Source organism: Lathyrus oleraceus, chromosome 1, assembly GCF_024323335.1.
Source record: "Lathyrus oleraceus cultivar Zhongwan6 chromosome 1, CAAS_Psat_ZW6_1.0, whole genome shotgun sequence".
Lineage (NCBI taxonomy): Eukaryota > Viridiplantae > Streptophyta > Magnoliopsida > Fabales > Fabaceae > Lathyrus > Lathyrus oleraceus.
In genome coordinates this window covers 308,481,272-308,500,026 of record NC_066579.1, presented here as the reverse complement: position 1 = coordinate 308,500,026, position 18,755 = coordinate 308,481,272, and positions in this window count along the sequence as shown.

Here is an 18,755-nt window from a genome sequence, read left to right as displayed (position 1 = left end):
CACGGATCTTGGGCTTGTAATCTCAATGCTACAACCATGTAATGGGAGCAAGGAGAAGACTCAACTGAATAGTGGGGGATAGATTGCTTATCCCTAACTTCCACCAATTGCCTTGATTAAGGACTTTACCTGCTTAGGCACAATATTAAACAATCACAATCATCGCCTCTTAAGGAGGACTTCAGACATTTATTTGCCCGGCCCGGTAACAGCCGGGTCTCCAGACTACATGAAGTTAGGAAGTTATACCTCAATGCAAGTTGCTTAAGCAAAGCAAAGCAAAAGTTCACAAGGAACTGAGCAACTAAAAGTACCTGGAAACAGTCAAACACAGTTAGTATTCAGACAGACAAAACTAAACAGCAAGTATCAACCAATTAATCTATACAGATCAATGCACAACAAAGAAAGCTCAAAGCTTAATCCCAAACTTCACAACCTGCAAAACAATGTTATGTTAGTGTACAAACATCAAACAACATCAATTGCATTTAACTTGATTCATTCTCCATGTGCATTATGCTTTTGATCCTGAAAAATCAAGCAAATATTAGCAACAAGACCACTAGGCTAAGCCTAGGGTCCAAAGGCAAGAAAAAATCCTAAACAGCAAGGTATCTCTAACCAAACTCAAGCTAAAGTCAAACAAGAGTCAACACAATTAGTCCCATGTCCATATCATTCATTATACTCATTTCATGCACAAAACCATTCAAACTAGTTCAAATGAAGCACCAAACATGCAAACAGAACTATTGCATTCAAATCCACATCAAAACAAATCTAAAAATTCTCAAATAATTTACACCTAAACAGGACCTAATCCAGGTATGGCACACCAAATTTCAGCTTAATTGGGCAAAGGTAACTATGTCAATGAAAATCAACAAAAACAGACACAACTATATGCTCCAAATCACAACATCAACACATGCTTCCCCTTCAAAAATTCATAACTCAATGAAAACAGTAAAGAAATGAGTGAGACCAAAACAGGGATGTCACATCATGTGTCTATAACTATCATACAAAATTTCATGATCATTCAATACCATATGAGCATTTCACATCAAAATTACAAACATGTACCACATGGACTTGCATATTTGACCAACAGAAATGACAAATCACAATCAATTTGAAAATGCAATGTAAAATTCCACAAAAATTCATACAACATCTCAACATGTTAATCAACCATCATGAAAAATTTCACATTAATCCAACATGTATAGGCCACTCAAATAAATCCAGCAAATTGACACAATGAGGTGTGACACAAATTGTCACACCTAAGTTCCAAAATTCATAACTCAATGATCAGGTATCAAAAACTCATGAAATTTACATGGAAATAAACATCAGCCAGTCAACAATCATCACAAAAATTGTCAAGCATTTCTTTTACATTATGAGCATTTCATGAACCAAATGGTAAAATGTATCAAATGTGAACACATGTGAAATAAGCCTAAGTCAAACAATATTTTTGCCATGCACAACTTTGACCAATAGGTCAAACAAATTCTACACTCAACAACAAAGTCAACACAAAAATTTCCATATTTTTCTGAATTTTCTTCAATTTTCTATGAATTTTTTAAGGTGTTTATAATTTTTTATGAATTAATTAAATTAATTGAAATTTGACAATGGCAGTATGGTAAATAATTAAGGCGGGAGCGGGAAACACCGAGTTCAAAAATTTAAACAGATTTTCGGATCAAACTCAAGTTCATCATCACTTTCACTCAACAATTTACCAGAACACTCAAGAACACGTGAAATCCAAATCATCACCAAAACGAGCAAACGAATACTCGTTGGAACCGTCTCACCAAGCACAATCCAAATATCAACTCGATTTAACCTAAATATTCCTCTATTTCCTAAATCGAATCAATTAGGGTTTTGGTTCATATCTTAAAGCCCAGATTTCTTCCTCTACACTAATCCATTCCTAAAACTAAAAGCATCACCATAATCTACATGAAGCGCACTACACAAAGCATATATCGATCGAAGAAATCATGACATTCGAAATCTTGTGTACCTGGAATGGCAGTGAGGATTTCGATGATCTTTGCGCCAATTTCTTCCAAACAGTTGAAGTAGAGTGATGAGGAAAGTGAATAGAAAAGTTAAATTCAATTATAGTAGCTTCTAGCACACGACTTCACCAATTCACCATGGATGCTTCATCAAGGACAGTCGCGTTTGGAAGCTCCATTGAGGATGAAATGCCAAAACAGATGTGGAAGATGATGAGGCAAGATGAATGCAAAAAGAATTTCGCAAATTGAGCAAAAATTGATGAAGTTCTTTGGATTTGAAGTTTTGGTGTTCTTGAAGAAATCGAGAGAATGAAGAGTTTTCAGATCTGTTTTGGGGAATTGTGATTTTCTGTTATGCTTAGAATGAGATTAGGAATATATGATACACTAATCCAAGCTTAATCATGTAATTAGCCAAATTGCATTTGTTAGTGAAAGTGTAATTTTCAAGTGAGGGCAAAATGGGAATTTCACTTGCCAGCTCATTGCCACCTGTTTGACAGCTCACACAACTTCCAAATGCCATGTGTGAGCTGTTGAAACTTGTCTCACTCTCATTGGTTGTGTAATTCTCAATTTCACTATGTATTTGCATTTTGTCCAATTTTACACTTTCATTTTTCAAGCCAAATCCAAACCATGAAGCCTAGCCATGAAGTGATGATTCCAACAAATTTTAAATACCATTCATGAGGTGTTGCAAAAATCCCCACTCAAAAATTCCAATTATTTTGAAAGTTGGACAATTTTGCCCTTGGTCCATTTTAACTGTCCAGTTGAAAATTGACTTTTTGCATTGACCACTTTTGGAAAAATCCAATTATGCACCATGAAAGTACATGTCAAATGGAGTTTGTGCATATAAAGAACTTGCAATTTGGCCAAACCATGTGGAAATTATGGCCTCCTGATTATGGGTCATTTCTGAAATTCACTGAGCCATAATTTTCCAACCATACATGGGATTTTCAAGTTCTTGGACTTTTTGGAAAGGTGAGAACAAGATCTACAACTTTCATGTTGAACAATTTTTCATTTGAAGCTTCCTTGGACACGTGGCTTTGAGGTCAAAAACTTTCCATTTTTGGAAACTTCCATTACAAGTCACTTTCTATTTTTGGCAGTTTTTGTCCTGACTTGATTTTCTCCATTCTTAAGCTTTGAGATGTCATGTAACACTTGTTTCAACATGAATGAAGTGCATCTAACTCATTTCCACCTCCAAATCCATCAGATCATGTACAGTTGACCACAGTTGACTTTTTCAACTGACAGATGAATCTGGCAATGCATAGATCAATCTGAGCCCCAATCTCCAACTGAAATGGCTCAAGGGTGATACCCCAGCCTCCATAAGCACAATATAATCATAGAATGAACCCCATAACCATCATAAACCCCATCTCCTGATTATGCCCTGATTGGCCCAATGCAACTGATTAGGGTGGACCAGTGGTCAAAACCCTAATCTCAAGGAATCTTCCTCCACACTTGATTCTTCTGATGATAACCAACCATGATGATGATGATGTATCATTTCAAACAAGATGAAGATCAATACCCTTTGAGAATCACAAAACTCTAATTCACAGCCCAATCCTCAGATGGCCAATGATCAATCAATAAACCCCTAGGCTTGCCTTTGACTTCCTCATCTTCTGATCAAGACTTGAGAGGATAGCTTGCACAATGTAACCACATGATATGCAATATGCAATGCCTAATGACCTAAAAATGCATGCACAATGTTAAGCTTAGTCCCAAGAGAGGAGAGGGCAAATTTTGAGGTGTTACAGCTGCCCCTATTCAATCCACTATGAACCTGTCGATACGAATAGCCTCGGCTTTCGGATGATCAGGGTGAGGAGTGATTGAATACCCAGAACAGACGAACAATTTGCACTCTGATGGGATATAATTAACAACGCCTGTCAGCATTGGCGAAGAAACGAACTCCGAAAGCAAAAATCCGTCTGGTATGGAGAAAGTCGGTCTGAGTACCGAAACAGAAATGTCAACCTAAATACCAAAATAAATGGTAACACAGGGATAACCATGGTCTGATCACCACACATCCACTGGGGATTATTATTCTCTCTTCTTTTTTCATTTTTCTTGGCCTGAACACCACTTCGGTCTGGATATCGGAAAATTGGCCTGAATGCCATAAGTACATCGACCTGATCGTCGGAAACTTCTTCGATCTGAATACCGGAAACTTGGCCTGAACGCCACTTCGGTCTGAATACCGCCTCGGTCTGAACACCGGAAAATTGGCCTGAATGCCATAAGTACATCGACCTGATCGTCGGAAACTTCTTCGGTCTGAATACCGGAAAATTGGCCTGAACGCCACTTCGGTCTGAATACCGCCTCGGTCTGAACATCGGAAAATTGGCCTGAATGCCATAAGTACATCGACCTGATCGTCGGAAACTTCTTCGGTCTGAATACCGGAAACTTGGCCTGAACGCCACTTCGGTCTGAATACCGCCTCGGTCTGAACACCGGAAAATTGGCCTGAATGCCATAAGTACATCGACCTGATCGTCGGAAACTTCTTCGGTCTGAATACCGGAAACTTGGCCTGAACGCCACTTCGGTCTGAATACCGGAAACTTGGCCTGAACGCCACTTCGGTCTGAATACCGCCTCGGTCTGAACACCGGAAAATTGGCCTGAATGCCATAAGTACATCGACCTGATCGTCGGAAACTTCTTCGGTCTGAATACCGGAAAATTGGCCTGAATGCCACATCGGTCTGAATACCGCCTCGGTCTGAACACCGGAAAATTGGCCTGAATGCCACATCGGTCTGAATACCGGAAAAATTCTTTGGATTATCGCTCCCATCTTCGCTTGACAGAAACTTTGATGCAACATCACCTCTCAAACGGTAACCACAGCTTGAGACTAGCTTATGCCTGTAATATGATGCATGATTGATTTTTTCTGCGTAATGCTCCATAAACATGGAAATGCTACGCGATCATTTATTTTTCTACGCCATATGCCATGCTATTTTTTACATGATGAATGCATAAAAAGAAATATCCCCCTCAAGGGACTCTTCTGGGGAATACGAGACACTCCACTGAGGATATCGTCATCGCTCGGACTTCCACCATGCTGGGGAATCACTGCTGCTGGGAAAAGGCAACCCTTGCTGGGGAAGAACCTCCTTTGCACCCAATCCACTCGAGAAACCGCTGGGGATAAACACCACCAACGCTCTGTGGGGATACTCCAATCTTGACTTACTGGGGATATCAATCCTGACTCCGCTCCAGAAAACCCTCACAGATACCTGCTGACTTTACTGGGGAAGTGCTCACAAAGAACTCCGCTGGGGAACAGCAACCTCCAGGACTGACGACTGGGGAAGCATTCGATCTGAAACCCGCTGGGGATAACCATCCCGACCCTGCTAGGGAAACAAATGCCACTCCGTTGGGGACACCCATGCAATCCATAGGTAGAATCAACTCAGCTGGGGATGCAAGAATCCGTCTGCTGCGGAAACTCGTCCAATCCACTGGTAGGATGAACACTGCTGGAGATATATTTCATTGAAACCCGCTCCACTTGGGGAATAACAACCTTCAGACCTGGCTGCTGAGGAAACATCGTTGTAAACCTGCCGGAGATACCCATCCTAACTCGGCTGGGGAAGTCACAGACCTTAGATCTGCTGGGGAGTTAGCCCAATAACTCCGCTTGGGGACCTAGCTGGGAAATGAGAAAAGTTGGCACAGAACACCCGTCGACTCGTCGAACCACGGTATCCACCTCCAATTCTCGTATCAGCTTTCCACTTTTGAGAACTCCCAGACTCGTCTGGACCTTTTCTGCTCCATCATCTTGTATTCCAAATCGTTCCGCGCTCGACGAGAAACGTACTCCTGGGATTGTACATAAATTTCAATCTTCCGACTTTGAAGAGTCTTCTTGATTGATTCCAAAGGTCGTCGGACGTCCCTCGTCGTCTCTCCCTACCGTTCTCCAACTCGCTTATCCCTGATCGGACTCTGCGGGGAATTTTACAGACTTTCCAATCTTCCGATTTTGAAGAGTCTTCTTGATTATCATCAAGGATCATCGTACGTCTCAACGTCACTTCGCCATTTTTCATCCATTCGTTCCTGAGCGAACTCTCTGGGGATCTGTTACAAAGTTTCCACCTCACAACCTGCAAGTGAATGAAGAATATCCAACAATTCCTGCAAAACAGATCGTTAGATAAAACCGTGCCCCAGGCGTGTCAAGATTTCAACACTTGGGTCACTCAACCTTCCGAATAAGATTTCAAGCTTTCAATCTTATAAACATGCATTGGAAGGAACCTGTATGTCTTAAAATGCAAGATTCTTTATCAAAAATACTCTGGATGTTTTTGCAATCAAAGTGGTAATGAAAGACAAAAACAAAATTATTTGACTGAATTTGCATTTTATTGATTTGAAAAGTGTGGCTCAAATCGAGCAATACAAAGGAAGCAATTCCTGAAAAGAGGTAATTGCGCACAAAAGGAAAAATCTATCCTAATGGCAATGTGAAACCCGCAATCTCATCGAGTTCCAACTCGGTTACACCCCATATGTCCTCAGACTCTCCATGCCTTCTGCCTTCTGAACAAGACGTTTCTGGCTGATCCCTACCGGGTATTATCCATGATGCTTTAACCAAAGCGCAAACGATCATGCTAGATGCAGTTGTTCGTTTCAATCCCTCTTTTGCCTGGACCGCCCTTTCGGGTTTTCAGTCCACCGGGATACCCCTTTTTGCCCAAGTCGCCTTTTCAGGTTTTCGACTTGCCGGGTGTACAATTTTTCATTTATATCCCTAATTTTTGCCCAAACCTTTCTTTCTGTTTTTGGTTCGCCGGGATGCCCATTTTTGCCTGGACTATTTTGTTCTTCTCGTCCAGCGGGTCAATTTATACGAAGTATTTTTTAACTGCGTCCGCATTCACAGGGGATGGAAAATCTTCGCCATCCACGGTCGTTAACAACAAGGCTCCACTAGAGAAAACCTTCTTGACCACGAACGGACCTTCATAATTCGGTGTCCACTTGCCCCTTCGATCGTTTTGAGGAGGAAGGATCCTTTTCAGCACCATATCACCTACGTGATATACCCGAGGTCGTACCTTCTTGTCAAAAGCCCGTTTCATCCTCTGCTGGTATAACTGCCCATGACAAATGGCTGCTAGCCTCTTTTCCTCCATCAGGCTCAACTCTTCGTACCGGGTCCTTACCCATTCAGCCTCTTGCAATTTCACGTCCATCCGGACTCTCAAAGAGGGAATCTGAACCTCAACAGGTAACACAGCTTCCATCCCATATACCAATGAGAATGGAGTTGCCCCAGGCGATGTGTGCACCGACGTGCGATACCCATGCAACGCAAACGGCAACATTTCATGCCAGTCTTTGTAGGTTACCACCATTTTCTGCACAATCACACCGTCGGTGCATTCAGACGTTATCCAGGCAACAACAGCTCATTCACCTTAACCTCCCCATCAGACATCAGAATCCGTTCGGATTCAGGGTCAGGCCCCTCCTCCGGGATCGGCTACTCTCAATCTTTCGATCAGAGCACCTCGAGATGTCCTCATCAGGGAATTCAAACTTCATTTGTTGATAACCCACCATGGGTTGCGGAGCGATGTAATCAGACAATACACCCCTTGATTGCTTTCTGAGAGTATCACAAATCAGTCAACATTCCTTTACTTTCCTCGCAGCCCGTCCGGTCAATGCTGGATTCTCAAACCCATACTTGATCGGATCCATCTTGAAATCTACAAAGTGGTATGAATCAGCATATACTGTCTCAGTCGGCGAGCAGCCTATGCCAAAGTACATCAAATTTCCCGAGCAGCGAATGTATTGTTTCACAGTCGGTAAACTTTTTGCTAAGGTAAATTGCATGCTCTTTTCGACAAGACGCGTCGTGCTGACCCAATACACCTCGTAGACCCCTCGAAGGCCGTCAAGTACAGAATTGACAATTGCTCCTTCCACAAGAGGTATCAGAATCAGAGGTTCCTGCAACTTATCCTTTTATTTTTCAATGCCCCTTGGCAATCATTATTTCACCTGACCGTTTGATTTTTTTTTTCCAACATCTTGAATATAGGTTCGCACGTGGCCGTTAGATGAGATGTGAACCATGACAGCTAGTTCAATCTTTCGAAGAAACCACGAACCTCTTTTCTTTATCCTCGGTTCAGGCATATTTTTTTTCCAGCAGGATCAACCTCGATTCCTCTCTTATTTACAATAAACCCCCAGCAGCTTACCGGCCCGCACTCTGATAGTGCACTTATCTGAATTCAACCTCAGTCTGAATTATCTCCACCGGTCAAACGACTTGCCCCGGTCTGCCAGATGCCCCTTTCCTGTTTGGGACTTTGCTATCATGTCATCAACATAGCATTCAATTTCATGATGAATCCTATCATGAAACAAAGTCACCATGGCTCTCTGATAAGTAGCACTGGCGTTCTGCTTCTCCAGAGGACTGTCTTCTCTCCATGGTAGCTTGTGCACAACGACACCGGTATCCGACCCTGACATATCCTGACATGACCAGGTGAAGGTATCCACATGCTCTTTCAACAAGGCTACCATTCTGCTCTCGATTCGCCTCTGAAGCGGCCTCAACTTTCCCTTCCTTCCTGACCTCGGCGGTGCTTGGAATAACAACCTCAACCCGCTCCTCGTGCGGCTGAATCACCTTCTCCTCTGGTTTCAACAACCTGGCTAATTCCCCTGGCAGTTCACAATCTTCTTCGCCTTCTTCTTCGGCATGATAGATCGGTTTGTCGAAGTCATATGAGGTGTAACCAAATCGTTATCAACGAGATCCGGAGAATATTTTTGAATTCGGAACGATACGAATCAAAAAAGAAAAATGAAAATAAACATTGCCATTTTTATTTGTTTTTAAACTGCAAAAATAAATGAAAAACAGGGAACACCGTTTTTTGACTGAAAAACATCCATTTATTAATGATGCAGAAAAATGCAAATTTATGAACATGAGGTGGCCCTTACAATGAACCATTACGTGTCGGGCAACACATATGGCTTCCATGCATATAAACTGAAAACAAGAAATATTACTCTTCCGGATGAGTGACAATGCTGATCTTTTTAAGCCTTCCAGTTCCCTGTCACGCACGATTTTATCCAGGACTCAAGTTCACAGTCACTGTCAGTCTCTTCCCCCACCGTATAGGCGTGATCTGAATCTTCAGCAATTGCATTCACCATCACCTGACCATGCGCCGACATGGGATTAGCATTAACATCTGACAATAGTGAAAAATGGAGGGCCTTGGACTCCACCAGGTCTTGGACAGTATGCTTAAAGGCTCTACAACCCTCAATGTTATGCCCAGGCGCACCAGAATGAAATTCACACCTGGCGTTCTCATTATAGTTAGGTGGCCTCTGATCTGATCTTACTGGAGCTAACATCCTTGGCTGAACCATCCCAAGATCCATCAACTTTTTTAAACAGAGCAGCATATGGCATGGGTGGCTTGTCAAAATGACGATCAACCCCTTTTCCTTTCACTTGGCTCCCAGCTCCCTGTATCTTCTGTGGGGTTGGCTGAGGTTGCTGTCGGATTAACTGATTACCAGCAGGGATGGTTACTGCAGCAGTGTGCTGGTAGTACCGACCCCTACCGCGTCCTCTCTGGGCATGCACAGACACAGCACTCGCGCCATCCTCCTTCTTAGGCTGACCATCACCAAATGATTTCTGCGGTCCAGACGACGAAACGTTTCCTTGCATGTTCCCCATCTTCAGCCAATCTTCAATCCTCCCCACCTTTTCGGCAATTACTTTCTGCCCCAAGGCGAACTCTCGCATGACATCAATCAGCTCTCCCATCTTCTCTTTCAGCTCGAGAACGTCAGCGTTGGACGGATTCATCATTCCTGTGTCAATCAAACAGGTTAGAAACTGACACCTGCAAAACAGAAAACAAGTTATTATGCATGAATGCAGTGTCTATCCACATGAGGAACACTTTGTCTCTCGATCCTGGCTTCATGGAGACATATAATAACCCGGCAGCAATATTTTGATTTGCAGCGTTTGATTTCATCGTACAGATCGGAGATAGGTGATCTAGCATGATACCCCCAACCATGTGTGTGCTTGTGCGAGTACATACGGTAAAGCAAATAAAGCGTGAAGATCAATCACTGAATGAAAAATAACCATCACATAGCCAATAGTGCACAAACAGTGCCATAGTCATACATCCAATCAGATAAAATCAAATACAATCCTCCAGAATAGGAAAGAAATACAGACAAGTGAATTCCGTCAACAAGCCTGACGGTAGTCCACAACAAATAACAAAGCTAGCCTGACGAAGGTCCCACGGAAGCCCCTGTATCATCAACCATCTTTGCGAACTCTGCGGCGAACCTGAGTTCGGTGTTCTCCTGCTGCAATCTCCCCACTTCCTTCTGATGAATCTTCATCTGCCTGAAGTAGTGATCTTTCTCAGCCATGTAGTGATCTTTCTCAGCCCTGATCTTTACTTTCTCCGCTTTCCACTCTGCAGCCAGAACTCGGGCCCTAGCATCCCTCTGATCTCGGACAAGGATCTGTCTCCTCTTCTCATCCTCAATGACCTGTGACGCTCTGGACAGCTTCTCCTTGGTGATGTCGTGCTCCCTATTGGATGATGCTAAAGCTTGGCTGATCTTCCCATAGTAGGCCGTATCCATCTCAAAGCGTTTGGCTTCCAAGGCGTGTCGCTTGTCTTGATCTTCCATCTTCACTTTGATCTCTTGATTAGCTGCCTGAAACCGAGCAACAGTCATCTCCAACTCCGCCTTCTCCATAAGTAACTGATCTCTGGCCCTCTTCATCTCGAGGAATTCTTCCATGCTGACAGAAGAACTTGGTCCCTCGATCCTAGGACACACAGAGTCACCTCCAGGAAACGGTAGATATGTGAGCTCAATCCTCTTCCGCAACCAATCTTCAAAAAGAGGAAAATACCGACAGTTGACCTTACCATAAGGAACCTTGCCCTTTTTCTGGATGTTGCGCCATGCCCCAGACACCTGCACCAGCTTGGCCTGATCGCCCTCAGCTGAGAAGTAAAAGGACTCCTGAATCTCCCGCTCAAGAGGAGGAACTTCCATGGCGAACCCCATCTGCCTCCTGAGAAGCGTCGGGTTGTAGTTGATGCAACCCTGAACTCCTATGAGAGGCACATTGGGGAATCTCCCACAGCTATATATGAAATCCTGTCCAGCCAAGCCATTATGAGTCCAAGCAATGTCATCAGCCCGCAGACCCATCAACCTGAAGGACCACTTGACACTGGGATCAATCTGAACAAAGGCACCTCGGGAAGGCAAATATCCTATAAACCATTTGAAGAGCAACTGAGAACAACACCTGACCAACCCCCCACGCAGCTTCTCATTCCGATTATGCACTGAGTAGTAGACATCTCCAATCAGTGTAGGAACAGGGTTTCTCTGCATGAACAGTCTGATAGCATTATGGTCCACAAAATTCTTCTGATTAGGAAATAAGATAATCCCATAAATGCTCACAGCAATCAATGCGCACACCGTCTTCCAGTTACCCATAGCAGCATGTTCCTTGGCATTAGCCTCCAAGAAACTCAAATGAAAACCGGGTAACTTTCCCTTCTCCTTCAAACCTTCCTTGACCATTTCCGGACTCAAATAAAGAGCACAGGAAATCCCAAGGACATCTGGCTCTCTCTCAATAGCACAGAAAGGAATCTGATCTCGGATCTGCATACCCAGAATGCTAGCATAGTCTTCCATCAGAGGTCCCAACAGATAATCCGGGAATACAAAACATCTCAGACCCGGGTCATAGAACTGGAGAAGAGTATGAATGGCACTTCTGTCGCTGTCAGTGAGTCTGAAAACCATCTTCAGGATACTACCGTATGCCTCTCTGAACATCCCCACATGGTCGGGTGTAATCAATGCTATCATCTCCTTCAGCACACCAATCTCTGGATTGAAGAAACTGTAGGCAACGTTGTCTTTCAGACCGGTCCTCATATCTGAACAGAAAGTCTCTCAACCAGGATCTCGATCAAAAGTGTCCCTGCATATGGGTAAACATGTGTTAGATGCAATTAATGCAAAATGCAATGATGCTGATGAATGAATGCAATGCGTTGCCATCCTCCAAGCCATCTGATCATCTGTTGCACTGAATATGGTCTCTGAACTGATCATAACCATCTGAGGAAGAATATAACCACAAATCCGACCCACGGGTTCCGAAATAAACGGAAGACGGATACATCATCATCATCATCATCAGTCTCTGAGCAGACACTCACCATTATCTGAATCGGCCCAGGGAATCCTGAAATAAACGGATCCCCACTGATAAATATCTCGGCCCGGGGAATCCTGAAATAAACGGATCCCCACTGATAAATGTCCACGGACAGCACTCCGGCGTCTCGGCAATAAATGGCCATAAATCTGACTCATAAATAAGACCCACGGAACAAAAGTCACCATCTGAGTCACCATCTGAACATGCATCTGAAAGAATCACCCTCCCCTCACAGGTAAATTCTAAACAGGTTATCCTAAGGCGGATAATAGTCTCGACAATCGGGCGGAGATACTCAATGGGTTTGCCCTTTCGGGTGTGCCATTGTAGCTCTCCTGAGATCGTCTAAACCAAAGATCCGGGAAATGATCGGTCACCAGAGTCAATAGTTCAGATGAAGTAACTCAACCAAAGTGAAATATTCCACAATGGAAAGCACTATCAAATGAACCTCGTCCGGCTTGTGGTATGTCACGTTACAACATCATGCTGATTTAGCAAATGAGGAACGTGAGACCCACACTAATCCTAGGTGTGTACTCGGGCCTGGGTTTTAGCCCCACTCAGAACACCCACCCCACACAGAGGAACCACCTGCATAGAGGACGGCAACAACATGATAGTATGATGCATGCAGACATTAATGCAAATATATACAATGGTTAGAATAATAAATGCAATAAATAACACAAAACAAGCAACCTAAACTAATCCTAAAACGCTAGGAAGGACTCGCTCGGGGACGATGGACCAGCATAGGTCTACATCATGTCCCCAGCAGAGTCGCCAGCTGTCGCATCCTGCGAAAAATCAACCGGCGAGCTAAAAACAAAACACAACACAGAGTCGCCACTGCGCGTTATTTATCCCAAGAAAGGGAAAGGAAATGCTCAGAGAAACCTGGAAAGGAAATGGTCTTGCGACCAGAGAGAAAGGGTAAGGGAGTCGGTTACGCGAGGGGAAGGTATTAGCACCCCTCACGTCCGTCGTACTCGACGGGATCCACGTTCTAAGAAAAGAAAAGGTTGCTAGACATCACACACACACAGGGAACGCAGGTGGGGTTAAGAGGAACGAGCTCGATAAGGTATCGCACCTTATGCCTACATATCTTGTCTGGAACAAGAATCAGAGCCAATGTAGTTCGGCTTACACACGCCAAACAACACAAAACATACAAACAAGCGAGGGTGGCAAACATGGAGCCCGACAACCACTGGATGGAATTACGTCGGCATCCGAACCAAAACACACTCAAAAGGGCAAACGTGGAGCCCGACAGCCAATCACTGGGCTTACGTCAGCATCCGAACCAAAACACACAGTCAGATAACAAGTAAACACACGCAAAAAAGAAAAAGGTTGCCCGGAGTGGTCTCGCACGACCACCTGCCTACATACCTCGTCTGGAACAAGGATCAGGGCGATGTAGTTCCCCTGAAAGGGACTGAATTGCTAGCCAGAAACCGGGGAAAAGACACACTACTAGGGAGCTGGACTCGAGCCTAGTGTTGTCATGCATCGTTTACCCTAAGTTCAGTTTTCTATCCTACTTGCATAAGCAAACTACTCCTATCCAGGAAAGAAGCAAGCACACAAGCATACAGCATAATTCAAGCATACATCAAATGAGAACAAGCATCTCAAACAGATATCCACACAGCACGCACTATAACCAAACAAGTGGCTCACACAATAGGTTTGACTGCCGAAGCGAGTCGTCTGTACGGGCTGTGTTTGCTCTTAACCTTGCCATTACGAGGCTAAGGTGAAGCAGATGAGAGGTGAAGTGAGGATCAGACCTCACAGCTCTTATCCCTAACCAGGGAGAGCTTCTGACAAATGAGCATGGGTCCAGAATGGGGGAACCCTTCTATACTCAGAGACTCTGACACAACGTGCACTGCACGGATCTTGGGCTTGTAATCTCAATGCTACAACCATGTAATGGGAGCAAGGAGAAGACTCAACTGAATAGTGGGGGATAGATTGCTTATCCCTAACTTCCACCAATTGCCTTGATTAAGGACTTTACCTGCTTAGGCACAATATTAAACAATCACAATCATCGCCTCTTAAGGAGGACTTCAGACATTTATTTGCCCGGCCCGGTAACAGCCGGGTCTCCAGACTACATGAAGTTAGGAAGTTATACCTCAATGCAAGTTGCTTAAGCAAAGCAAAGCAAAAGTTCACAAGGAACTGAGCAACTAAAAGTACCTGGAAACAGTCAAACACAGTTAGTATTCAGACAGACAAAACTAAACAGCAAGTATCAACCAATTAATCTATACAGATCAATGCACAACAAAGAAAGCTCAAAGCTTAATCCCAAACTTCACAACCTGCAAAACAATGTTATGTTAGTGTACAAACATCAAACAACATCAATTGCATTTAACTTGATTCATTCTCCATGTGCATTATGCTTTTGATCCTGAAAAATCAAGCAAATATTAGCAACAAGACCACTAGGCTAAGCCTAGGGTCCAAAGGCAAGAAAAAATCCTAAACAGCAAGGTATCTCTAACCAAACTCAAGCTAAAGTCAAACAAGAGTCAACACAATTAGTCCCATGTCCATATCATTCATTATACTCATTTCATGCACAAAACCATTCAAACTAGTTCAAATGAAGCACCAAACATGCAAACAGAACTATTGCATTCAAATCCACATCAAAACAAATCTAAAAATTCTCAAATAATTTACACCTAAACAGGACCTAATCCAGGTATGGCACACCAAATTTCAGCTTAATTGGGCAAAGGTAACTATGTCAATGAAAATCAACAAAAACAGACACAACTATATGCTCCAAATCACAACATCAACACATGCTTCCCCTTCAAAAATTCATAACTCAATGAAAACAGTAAAGAAATGAGTGAGACCAAAACAGGGATGTCACATCATGTGTCTATAACTATCATACAAAATTTCATGATCATTCAATACCATATGAGCATTTCACATCAAAATTACAAACATGTACCACATGGACTTGCATATTTGACCAACAGAAATGACAAATCACAATCAATTTGAAAATGCAATGTAAAATTCCACAAAAATTCATACAACATCTCAACATGTTAATCAACCATCATGAAAAATTTCACATTAATCCAACATGTATAGGCCACTCAAATAAATCCAGCAAATTGACACAATGAGGTGTGACACAAATTGTCACACCTAAGTTCCAAAATTCATAACTCAATGATCAGGTATCAAAAACTCATGAAATTTACATGGAAATAAACATCAGCCAGTCAACAATCATCACAAAAATTGTCAAGCATTTCTTTTACATTATGAGCATTTCATGAACCAAATGGTAAAATGTATCAAATGTGAACACATGTGAAATAAGCCTAAGTCAAACAATATTTTTGCCATGCACAACTTTGACCAATAGGTCAAACAAATTCTACACTCAACAACAAAGTCAACACAAAAATTTCCATATTTTTCTGAATTTTCTTCAATTTTCTATGAATTTTTTAAGGTGTTTATAATTTTTTATGAATTAATTAAATTAATTGAAATTTGACAATGGCAGTATGGTAAATAATTAAGGCGGGAGCGGGAAACACCGAGTTCAAAAATTTAAACAGATTATCGGATCAAACTCAAGTTCATCATCACTTTCACTCAACAATTTACCAGAACACTCAAGAACACGTGAAATCCAAATCATCACCAAAACGAGCAAACGAATACTCGTTGGAACCGTCTCACCAAGCACAATCCAAATATCAACTCGATTTAACCTAAATATTCCTCTATTTCCTAAATCGAATCAATTAGGGTTTTGGTTCATATCTTAAAGCCCAGATTTCTTCCTCTACACTAATCCATTCCTAAAACTAAAAGCATCACCATAATCTACATGAAGCGCACTACACAAAGCATATATCGATCGAAGAAATCATGACATTCGAAATCTTGTGTACCTGGAATGGCAGTGAGGATTTCGATGATCTTTGCGCCAATTTCTTCCAAACAGTTGAAGTAGAGTGATGAGGAAAGTGAATAGAAAAGTTAAATTCAATTATAGTAGCTTCTAGCACACGACTTCACCAATTCACCATGGATGCTTCATCAAGGACAGTCGCGTTTGGAAGCTCCATTGAGGATGAAATGCCAAAACAGATGTGGAAGATGATGAGGCAAGATGAATGCAAAAAGAATTTCGCAAATTGAGCAAAAATTGATGAAGTTCTTTGGATTTGAAGTTTTGGTGTTCTTGAAGAAATCGAGAGAATGAAGAGTTTTCAGATCTGTTTTGGGGAATTGTGATTTTCTGTTATGCTTAGAATGAGATTAGGAATATATATGATACACTAATCCAAGCTTAATCATGTAATTAGCCAAATTGCATTTGTTAGTGAAAGTGTAATTTTCAAGTGAGGGCAAAATGGGAATTTCACTTGCCAGCTCATTGCCACCTGTTTGACAGCTCACACAACTTCCAAATGCCATGTGTGAGCTGTTGAAACTTGTCTCACTCTCATTGGTTGTGTAATTCTCAATTTCACTATGTATTTGCATTTTGTCCAATTTTACACTTTCATTTTTCAAGCCAAATCCCAAACCATGAAGCCTAGCCATGAAGTGATGATTCCAACAAATTTTAAATACCATTCATGAGGTGTTGCAAAAATCCCCACTCAAAAATTCCAATTATTTTGAAAGTTGGACAATTTTGCCCTTGGTCCATTTTAACTGTCCAGTTGAAAATTGACTTTTTGCATTGACCACTTTTGGAAAAATCCAATTATGCACCATGAAAGTACATGTCAAATGGAGTTTGTGCATATAAAGAACTTGCAATTTGGCCAAACCATGTGGAAATTATGGCCTCCTGATTATGGGTCATTTCTGAAATTCACTGAGCCATAATTTTCCAACCATACATGGGATTTTCAAGTTCTTGGACTTTTTGGAAAGGTGAGAACAAGATCTACAACTTTCATGTTGAACAATTTTTCATTTGAAGCTTCCTTGGACACGTGGCTTTGAGGTCAAAAACTTTCCATTTTTGGAAACTTCCATTACAAGTCACTTTCTATTTTTGGCAGTTTTTGTCCTGACTTGATTTTCTCCATTCTTAAGCTTTGAGATGTCATGTAACACTTGTTTCAACATGAATGAAGTGCATCTAACTCATTTCCACCTCCAAATCCATCAGATCATGTACAGTTGACCACAGTTGACTTTTTCAACTGACAGATGAATCTGGCAATGCATAGATCAATCTGAGCCCCAATCTCCAACTGAAATGGCTCAAGGGTGATACCCCAGCCTCCATAAGCACAATATAATCATAGAATGAACCCCATAACCATCATAAACCCCATCTCCTGATTATGCCCTGATTGGCCCAATGCAACTGATTAGGGTGGACCAGTGGTCAAAACCCTAATCTCAAGGAATCTTCCTCCACACTTGATTCTTCTGATGATAACCAACCATGATGATGATGATGTATCATTTCAAACAAGATGAAGATCAATACCCTTTGAGAATCACAAAACTCTAATTCACAGCCCAATCCTCAGATGGCCAATGATCAATCAATAAACCCCTAGGCTTGCCTTTGACTTCCTCATCTTCTGATCAAGACTTGAGAGGATAGCTTGCACAATGTAACCACATGATATGCAATATGCAATGCCTAATGACCTAAAAATGCATGCACAATGTTAAGCTTAGTCCCAAGAGAGGAGAGGGCAAATTTTGAGGTGTTACACCCATGGATAACCATGGATACAAAGGGTGCTAACACCTTCCCTTTGTATAATGTACCTCCCGAACCCAAAATCTATTGAGGTCTTTCCTGTTCTTTTCCACCTTTCCTTATTGGATAAAAGAAAAGTCGGTGGCGACTCTTGCTATCCGCGACATTGCGATAAAAAGCAAAATACCCCAAGTCAGTTCACCGTATGACACTTTCTCTTCGTTTTCTTGGCAATATCCTCTTACTAGGATTTCTGTCTCCTTGTACACAAATTGCCTGTTTATAGGCCCTCTTTCAAAATCAATACAATTTTGTTTCCAAAAAAAATGCTTTTGTTTTACTTTCTCTGTTTTGTTTGCGTAAACGTCCATTCATTTAGATTGAATTGGTATATGCATTTGAATATGATCGATGTTTATCAAAAATACATGCATAAAACGGAAATAGCAATTACAAAAGACTTCAGGATCGAGGAGAAGGTCTAACCATGCGTTCCAATGAATCCGGTTGCTAATTCCATTCCCCAACAAAACCAGCTATTTCCCAGAAGAGGTTGGCACCACCAGATAGACTG